The sequence below is a fragment of the Myotis davidii genome, unplaced genomic scaffold (assembly GCF_000327345.1).
Source record: "Myotis davidii unplaced genomic scaffold, ASM32734v1 scaffold238, whole genome shotgun sequence".
In the NCBI taxonomy this organism is placed as follows: domain Eukaryota; kingdom Metazoa; phylum Chordata; class Mammalia; order Chiroptera; family Vespertilionidae; genus Myotis; species Myotis davidii.
The window spans coordinates 6,177,358-6,187,494 of record NW_006293779.1 but is presented as its reverse complement, the minus strand read 5'-3'; the positions used below and the strand labels follow the sequence as shown (position 1 = coordinate 6,187,494).

The following is a 10,137-nucleotide window of genomic DNA, read 5'->3' as shown; positions in this document are numbered from 1 at the left end:
TGTGCACCGGGCCTCTAGTATATATATATACATATATATGTATTTTTTTTTCCCAAAAACCCGCTCCCTCCTCTCCAATCTTGGTCTCTCACTAAATAATGCACACAGACGAACAGAAAATATCATAATGCCCTTTATAATATATCTCATTTATTATATCTTTTTTCCATTTTTGCTATTTCTTTACACCCCTTTTTCTCAAAATGGGTCTAAGAAGTCCCTGAGATCCCTAAATTCTTTATGGCAATTTTTTAAAATTCTGTCATTACTTCCAGATTCATTTTGAAAAAGTTAATACAAACATATTCTGGATCATCTCGATGGCCACCAAACTACAAGCACTGCTAGGCCATTTCGGGCACACACATCTGCATGTGCAAGAGACCACCCAAAGCAGGGGAGACCAACTAGAGAAACTATCCCACCCTCGGCCAGATCCGACCTGCCGCCTGTTTCTGCAAATAAAGCTTTACTGGACCACAGCCATACCTATCCCTTTATGTATCATCTATAGATGTTTTCATGCTACAATGGCAGAGTCGAGCAGCTGCAACAGAGAGCACCTGGCCTGCAAAGTCTGAAGTAGCTGCTCTCTGGTCTTTCAAGAAAAAGCATGTCAACCCACCTACAGCAACAGTAACTAATGCCGCATCGCTACACGTCTGGCTGCAACGGGACTAGCGCGTCCCCTCAGTCAAAATGACAACGACCATCCCAGTATGGGCTCACGCTGCCATTCCGTTACCGCAAGTCTATCCTTGAGGAGGTGCCTTCATCACGCTAAGGTTTATTCCTCATTGCTGAAACAGCATAAAAATTACACAGACTTCACGAACCAGTCATTTGACAAATATAAGCAGCTCTCAGATGGGAGACACATCTAGATGAACTAGAAACACTGCAGTGAATGAAAGAGACCAAGTCCCCACACCTTTGTGGAGCTTCTGTGATAGGATCAAATGCAGTCATTCGTGTACAGTGCCGGCCTACGGTAAGCTCAGGACAAATGGTAGCTGCTATTCTTACGATTACAACTATTATCATTATCATTATTACTACTACGACGACGACACAGGTAGTTTATAAACCTAGAGGATTAATTACATCATTTGTAATTAATAACACCATGCTAGACATTAATTTCATATGTTTACTTTTAAGAAAATCTTTGGGCTTTTGAAATTTATAAAGCAGGAAGTAAACATTTTAGAATTTTAATTATCTAAACTGACAAAATGATGGTGTCCTCATGTTCCACACAGTTATTACAAACCTGAATCAAACAATACCTGAAAACATGCATCAGAACAATCCGAGATAACAAGTGATAAGGTCATCACACTGATGAGCCAATAAGAAATCTGTTTTATAACTCAGATTAGTTTAATTATGTTATGGTTATTTAAACTACCCAAGTTTTAAAAACATACAGTGGAACTTTAGTATATTTACATTTGACTAACACAAATTCAACTACATGAGAGAGAAAGAGAATTATTTAAACGATGGGCAATCCCACACCAGGATCACCTGTTCCAAGAGAGTGTGAGAAAGAAAGTGAATCCACAGCTTCCTGCGGTCTTGGCTCCCTCTGGCCTCTGACTGAGTAAGCACCCCTTTCCTTTTTTCTAAAAACACAATTCAACTAAAGAAAAAAGTAGCCAGTTCCAACAGGAAGAAAAAACTAGCTGTGCCAGACCTCAAACTCCTTGTCTATGTGGGCCCCCACCACGGTTTGTTCCTGAGGAAATTTCAAAAGGAATTTTTACCTACTTCAGGCACTCGCTGATTTCAGAATCTAACTCCCAAGTAAAATGTGACTCAGATGCACGAAAGATAATCAAGATCTGCCCAACCACAAGGATTTGATACTAATGTTTCAGAAACAATGCTTCTAAGTTTCAATCGCTTTAGGAAATCATAGTCATGCAACGATTTTCTTAAAAGTTTGCAAAATTGTTCATACTATAGAAAAATTCTCAAAATTCAGAGCTATTGCATAAGGCTAGCCATAATTATAAAATAATTATGAAATATAAGCAACATGTCCAGTTACATATGGTGCCAACAAAATTAAAATATAGTATTCATATTGCCGTATCAATTTAACCAGCATATATGTATATGACTAAAGATTAGAAATAAATTAAAAATGAAAACGCATTCATAAGGCATGGGTTTTTTCCCGAAAATTTTATTTTGTCACTGTATTGCCTGGCAGTTTTTAAAAAGCTGAATACGTTTGATGTTTGTACTTAAAAGTGTTTTAAAATCTCTAAATATGTTTCCTAGGAGACACTCTTAGTAGTGAATATATACTTACTGACCCAAGTATTTTGGATGGCAATTTCTACCAAAATTTTAATGTATGCTACCTTTGGCCCAGTATATATGTCTGTCTATTTGTTTAAAAAGGAGAGGAGAGGGAAGGAGAGGAAAGGGTAAGGGGGGGAAACGGAAGCAGAGCGGACGCAGAAGGAAAGAAAGGGGAGATAAAACAGTGTAAAACGGCTTAACACCTTATGGTACAGCCATACTATAGAGTATAGTCCACAGATACTAAAAAGAACGAGGTAGTTAAGTGCAATTTATGAAAAGATGGTCGAGACATGCAAGTCAAATGCAAGTGAAAACACAGTATCACATGTGGCAGACGCTGTCCGTGCCCTGCCAGGAGACCCCCACCTGGCTGCCAGCTTCTCCCAGCCGCGCTCCTCTCTGGAGAATGGCCTTCAGTTGGACGCTCCTGAAGCAATGCCTGGGAACTAATTCACCCCCCACAGGGGCACCTGGTGACCGACAGACACGGTAGAAAGCCCAGGCCCGGAAGTTCTGGATCCAAGTAAAATGGAGTGAGCACACACCAACCTTCCTCTCCCCCTGAACACTAAGCCTGCGGAGTGCGTGCTGGAGTTATCTGAGCTCTGTGAAAAGTAAACAGCAGCAGGTGGGCCAGGGAAGAATCCAGAATTCACAGTCCTACGGAACAGATGGCGCGTCTGCCATATTTTCCCTCTCGCATCGCCTGGCTTGACCTCAACCCAGTACGAACCCCCAGCCTAGGATGTGATATAGACACAGGGAGTCCTCAGAGCCCTCGCGTGCTAACTCACAGAAAAGGAGAACTGAAGCCCAGAGAGAGCGAGAGACATTTCCCAGGTCGTCTTCTCCCTCTTTCCTTTTTCTTCATTTTCTCCCACCCCAGCCAGCAGGCAATCCCGTAGTGGAGGCGAAGGCAGTAGCAGCAAAAGCCGCTGGCCTGGGAAGCGGCAGAATTTAAAAATGTGGAGAAAAGGAATCCTCTGTTGGTCAGCTGCAGCTCCCAGGGGCCCCTGGATTTGTTCTCTCTCCTCTGCTGCTGCGGTGCCACTGCAGGAGGGGCAGTTTCTGGCCAGCGGACAGGAAAGGGAGTCCAGAGTAGCCAGACAGTACCAGGGCGCTAACGGGGCAGAAGCACAGGAAAGCAGCCCATACAGCTGTTTATGAAAGGGGGAAGGGAAGGCCGATCGCACCCCAGGGATCTCCTCCAACCGCACACCCAGGGATCCGACCGTCGCCAGCAGACCAACGAGCTCTGAACGTCAATCTCACAGAGAGACCTCCACAGTAAGCACGCTCTCCACTTCCTGCCACTGGGGCTCCTGGCACGTTGCCTTTTCTTGGCCTCACAATCTGGAGATAACCAAACCTCCTCTCATTCCCTTCACACACCAGCTCCGACTTCAAACCCTGCATTTCCTTCCTCGTAATCACTCTCATATCCACCCTTTTTTCCCATTTCAACTGCCAAAATCTTTGTCCGCACGAATGAACAAATGAAATCTCTGACGCCACGGTCTCAGGACTCTGCGCCCCCTTCTTCCTGTCGTTCATCCTGTGGACACACAGAAATCCACGAGGTGGATTTACTCAAACAGGTTCGATCTCCAGTGGATCCTAATCACCCCACTCAGAAGCTTCATTCCACACACACACACAAAAGCAGAGCACAGAGTGAAATATTCCAGAGAAAGACAAATACCATGATCCCCCTCATAAGTGGAATCTAATAATACACAAAAAAGAAAAAAGTCAAACTCACTCTGGAAGCAGAGTAGAATGGTGGTAGCCAGGGGCTGAGGGGTGGGGAAAATGGAGAGATGTTGGTCAAAGGATACCAACTTTTAGTTATAAGATGGGAATTGAATGTACAGCTTGGTGACTATAGTGGATAATACCATACTGTATACCTGAAGTTTGCTAAGAGAATAAATCTTAAACATTCTCAATATACACACAGGTCACACACACACACACACACACACACTCACACACACTCACACACACACTCACAGGTGACTATGTGATGTGATGGGTGTGTGAAAAAACAAAACTATAGAAATGGCAAAATGATCTGTAATCAACAGAGATTTAGGGGGAAGAAGAGGGGTGATAGATAAAGCAAAGACTTTTGGGGTGGTGAAACTTCACTATAATGGTGGATACATGACCCTATGCATTTGTCAAACCAACAGAAATTTACAACACAGAGTGAACTTAATGTGTGTAAATTTTTATTAAATCCTTTAGGACATCAGCGGATCCAAGGATGAAATGCAGAACGTGACAAAACAATGGAAGTATGTTACAAATGTCTGAAACAACCTCACTGAAGCGGGGGGTGGGGGTGGGGGGTGGAAGTGACTTTGGAAATGAATGGTGTCTGTAAGACTAAAAGCAAAATAAAATATCCCTACGTACTATACTCTAGTTTCCCATCAGTCATACGGTACCAATTCTAATGTAACAATTACATAAAGAGATGGCATTCGGAAGAGTGTGAGGTTACAGAGAAGCAAGATGAGAAGCTAGAATGATCCATGTGGTAGTGGATTACAGTTGCAGACATCAGTATAAGATCATGTTTCTCTTAATACGGATACAGATAGTTACATACAGAAGTAATTATAGCTATGTGTATATGCATGGGTTAGTATATACACATATGTCCTTGCTCTGTCAACTGAGATGTAGAAACAACATCCCTAGCTGTAATGAGTATATACCTAATGCCCAAATGCTGGTTTGTAATACCTGAACTATATGTAATGAACATGCCTAGCCTAAATGTTGGTTTATAATACCTTGGTTTATCATACCTTTCTCCAATAAAATGAGTGAGGCAGGAAATACACAAGATGAGCCTGGAACATCTTGTAATACAGGAAGTAAAGAAGTTTGGGGAGAAAACTAAACCATGTGATACGAGTATATAAAAGGGACCCAGGAGCCAACTGAAAGCTCCCAGCAGCCAAAGCTGGAACAACCTCCGCAACAAAATAAATAAGGCAGCATCGCATGCCCATCCGTCAGGACTGATATGAGTGAGCGAATGTATTAATAAATGGAGAGCAAATACCCTGTGAAGAAGTCCAAGTAATTTATGTCGATGCTCAGCCCTGCAGAAAGTGAAGCACACGCCCACTCCTTAAGTGCGGGCTGCGCACAGGGCCTTCCTTACAAAGACACAGCATGGGGGGGGGGGGCGCAAAATAACTGGACGGTGGAGAAACCTGGTCATACCTCAGCCAGTGCAAGTTCACCATCAGCAGGTAAGTCATGCTGACGGTACACATCCTTGACACGATGTGATGAAACGGCATTTTACCTCTGTTGTCTTCCTCCCCCAAACGATAAACCCAGTTTAAACCCGAGAAAAACATCAGGCAAATATCAATTGAGGGATAATCTACAAATACCTTACCAGTACTCCTCAAATTCATCAAAAACTTGACCAGAAAAGTCTGAGAAACTGACAAAGCCAAGAGACACCTAAGGAGACATGACAGCTACATGTAATGTGCTATCCTGGGCGGGACTGTGGAACAGGAAAAGGCCACTAGGTGAGCACTCAGGAAATCTGAATCAAGTGTGGATTTTAGTAATAATGTACCGTCAGTGGTTCGCTAATCATAACCAAAGTGCTAATGTCTGAGGCTAAGAACAGAACAGGACATGGGATGCTACTATTTTCCATTTTTCTGTAAGTCTAAAACTGTTCTGAAAATAAAGTTTTAATTTTTTTTAAAGACGGTACAAACACATACTAGACAAATCCACACTTACACTTGGAGACGTCAACACTCCTCCATGATCAACGCAGGTAGGAAGTCAAGGACGTGGAAGGACTGAACAGCACCTTCAGCCTACGAGACCTAACTGATGTTTATGTCGCCCAAGAATGACAAACACAAATGCTTTCCAAGTGCACGCGCAGCCTGCGCCACCCAACTCCGAAAGCGATACCCCTGGAGATGGGAGCAGACTAAAGAGGCCCCAGAGGGACAGCAACCCTATTAGCTATGTTTCACAGGCTGGTTCTGGGGATACCGTATTATTCTTTTATATATTCAAAGTAAGTTTTGAATATATAACTTATATAAAAAACTTACTTTGAATATATTCTCTGGTAAACCTTTTCTGTTGTGGTTTGGGGATGCAGGTCTTCACATATTTTATTAATAAAATATATTGTATATCAAATACCATAAGCTCTGTACTTTTACCCAAATGAACAGAAACTCTCACAAACTCCATAGTTGGGTATAATATTACTTCAAATCTTCAGTAATGCCCTCTATGAGTATTCCCAACAATATTTGCTAACAAGGCATGCATTTCACCAAACTAAAATTATTCATTTGTCTGTATTTATTTCAGCCACTACTACCAAAACAAGAACAACAAAGGTTTATAGCTTTTTGGTTTTTACTCCTGAAGTAAGATGTCCACAAAATTTCTAAAAATGTATAATTAAGTTAAAAATTTAAGATACTGCCCTAATTGGTTTGGCTCGGTGAATAGAGCGTTGGCCTACGGACTGAAGGGTCCCAGGTTCGATTCCAATGTACCTTGATTGCGAGCACATCCCCAGTGGGGAGTGTGCAGGAGGCAGCTGAATCGATGTTTCTCTCTCATCGATGTTTCTAACTCTCTATCTCTCTCCCTTCCTCTCTGTAAAAAATCAATAAAATATATTTAAAAAAAAAAAAGATACTGCCCTAACTGGTTTGGCTCGATGAGTAAAACATCAATAAAATATATTTTTTTAAAAGTTTAAGATACTAATTAGCACGTGACTAACCATCACTGAAAAAGCTCAACAACTTTGCCTTCATATTCTGAATACTCAGTTTTAAAATATCTCAACTGCTAGCAGTAGCCTCATAGTATCATTATTAAATACCTTGGGCACAAAATAATCAATGGTATCTACATATATAAAACCCTAATGTGCCAAGAGACCAGCCGTGGGCAAACTACGGCCCGCGGGCAGATCCGGCCCGTTTGAAATGAATAAAACTAAAAAAAAAAAGACCGTACCCTTTTATGTAATGATGTTTACTTTGAATTTATATTAGTTCACACAAACAGTCCATCCATGCTTTTGTTCCAGCCCTCCGGTCCAGTTTAAGAACCCATTGTGGCCCTCGAGTCAAAAAGTTTGCCCACCCCTGCAAGAGACCAAACAGTGGAACAACCGAACAACTGGTCGCTATGATGTGTGCTGACCACCAGGGGGCATGCGCAGAACATGGCAGGCGTTGGCAATAGGCGGCAGAGCGCGGAACATGGTGGGCGTCAGTTGCGTTGGGATGGTGGAATAGGTGAGCAGGGGCGCCAGACCAATGCCCGGCACCAGGTGCTGTCATCGAGGTGAGCTTCTGGTGGCTACTGAAAATGCTTTGCTCCCGTGCTCCACGGTCCTGCCCAGCACTCACACCTGCTGCCGGTGCCAGACCCACCTGCACCCGTAGCCGGTGCCAGAGTCGCTGCTCACACCCTCTGCTGGTGCCTGGCACTCGTCTCGATCGCTTGGCACCATCAGCAGGTGCGAGCAGCGGTTGCTGGCCCCGATAGCCCCTAAGGGCTTCTCCACCTCCCCCTGCTCCTGAGAGGCGACTGGAATAGCAGCTGCCACTCGCACCCGCTGGCGCCTGCCCCAATCACTCTATGCTGTCAGCGGGTGTGAGCGGGGCTGGCGCCATCAGCGCATGGGAGCAGAGGCGGCAGGAGAGGGGCTGTTGATAGACAGGGGTCCGGGGCCGCAGTGGGAGGGGCCAGGTGGGGGCAGGGAGGTTGGGCCGAGACCCGCCCCTGTGCCCACCACAGCCTCGCCACCCACAGGTCCTTTCAAGGTGCATGCATTCGTGCACTGGGCCCCTAGTCTATAAATAAATCCTCATAACAAAGAGTATTTCTAACAACTTTAAGGTGTTTTTACTGATCCCCCTTCAATCTCCTTAGGTCATTATTGTTCTTGTACTTTGCAATTGACTGACAAGCCCATAACGGATACAGAAGTGTCAGCTCTGCGTTATCTTGCAGTTCATGTTCCCGGCATTATTACTTCAATCCTCAACTGAATCTGAAACTTCATCTGCAGTGTCTTTGTAGGAATCTTTTTGAACGCTTTGTCTATTGAGCAAGTCTCATTTCATTCCCATCAGATAATAGAATCTGAAAGACCACTAAAGCAAGCAGAGGTGAACTGCGATACGTCTGCACAGAATGTAAGCAAACCAATATGGAGGCTCACATAGCAGCCCCTGCAGGCTGCGGTGTCCCTGCTCCCTTCCTCTCGGCTTACCTCGCTTACCAGACCTGCTGCGTAGCATCAGACATACAGATGGGAGTCAAGTATCAACCTATGAATTAAATATTAGTAAAAGGTAATTGCCCATATTTCCTTGCTATAGCCTACCTAGAGGATCGTTTTTGCATGCCTCCCGCTTTGAAAACCACTGGTCATAAATGAGAGAGAGAGAGAGAGAGAAGGGGAGAGACAGGACTGTGCCTGGCTTGAGGAGAAAATGAGGAATATGGATGGTAGAATTAGAAAAGTAAATCTGGAGCCCACATGGTTAATTAATGCGGCCAAAGGCTACAAAGCTAATAATTTGTGGATTTAGGCAACCGATTTGACTCAGAAGTCCACTCTCTTTCCACTGAGCCACATCGCCCCCTTCAGGACAAACACTAGGATTCCAGGGAAAGGAAAAAACACAGGTCCCCAAATTGTGGCGCTGGATCAGAACTTAATTCATAGTTACACAGGGTCTGGAGCCTTGCTCGTCCTATCAAGGAAGCAGTGTGTCCCAGAGCTGGACTAAGTCTGCAGGCAGCAGGTGAGTAACTCCCATGGCAAAAAGTAAAGGAAAGAGACAGGCTCTAGAAAGGTCTCCAGAATGTCTCTGTACTGCACCCAAGTGTCAAGTACCCTTCATTTCCCTTGAATCTTTTTGTTTATGTCTTAACCTTTCCAGCCCTCAGTTACTTCAAAGCATCCAGGTATCAAAACTTCTTGTGCAAGTTCACTGTGTCCCTGCAGACTCCTGTCAGGTTTTCTCTGGATGCCCTAATGTGATCAAGAAATCAGAGATGACCGAGATTGTCATTACTGAATACTTAGCTGCAACTAGTCAAACGTCCCTGCAGAACTTCCGTGCTTATTTCAGGGAAATTCTCCACTGTCCTTCCTCTAATACTTCTTCTTTTCTCTTCTCTTTCAGACTTAAAAAAAAATGTAAATGTTTTTAAGACCACAGAGATTTTCCATTTACAAATCTGAAAAACTTTCTAGATCCCAATAAAAAAAAATTCAAATACATACTGCACTCCACGAGTACACAGAGCTCTGAATAGCAAAGAGAACCTCTGAGGGCTGAAGTAACAATTAAATAAATTATGTAAAGCTTTTAGCACAAAGCCTGGCACAAAATCAGAGCCTAATTTTTTTAAAAGCCCATGAAATGTGCTCTGGCCTAAATCAAATTATTTGTATTTCTTTTTCACCACAAAAGCAATGTGTAGCCTTCACATCTAAATCCTGAATATTAACAACAATTTCTTTTCTGAGTTCTCATAACTTTGAGTTAACACATTGGTAGCAATGATTATGAGCTACAGAAACCACAAGCAAAGCAACAGAGAACCTGAATGTGAGGGCTTAGAAATAACCTAACCCAGACCCCACATTTTGCACATCCCAATAAAAATCTTGTCCCAGCATATAACTGAGTTTCACAATAAAGAAATGAATACAGAAGCCTAGGACCCCTAACTCCTTGTTCATTATATCACCTTTCTATATGAAAA

General features: G+C 43.3%; 1 protein-coding gene across 7 annotated transcripts in view; it reads right to left on the bottom strand.

Annotated features, from left to right (window-relative positions):
* DTNB (dystrobrevin beta) overlaps positions 1–9,111 on the bottom strand; it is a 148,892-nt gene extending 139,781 nt beyond the window's left edge. For 3 of the 7 annotated variants that reach the window (XM_006767508.2, XM_015566382.1, XM_015566385.1), the window contains exon 1: positions 626–697. The gene's annotated coding sequence lies outside the window, so the exon portion shown is untranslated. Of the gene's footprint in view, positions 1–625; positions 699–9,092 lie in introns of those variants that run through there. The other 4 variants (XM_006767511.2, XM_006767512.2, XM_015566381.1 and 1 more) reach the window with 3 other exon arrangements.
* Positions 9,112–10,137: the final 1,026 nt, after the last annotated feature.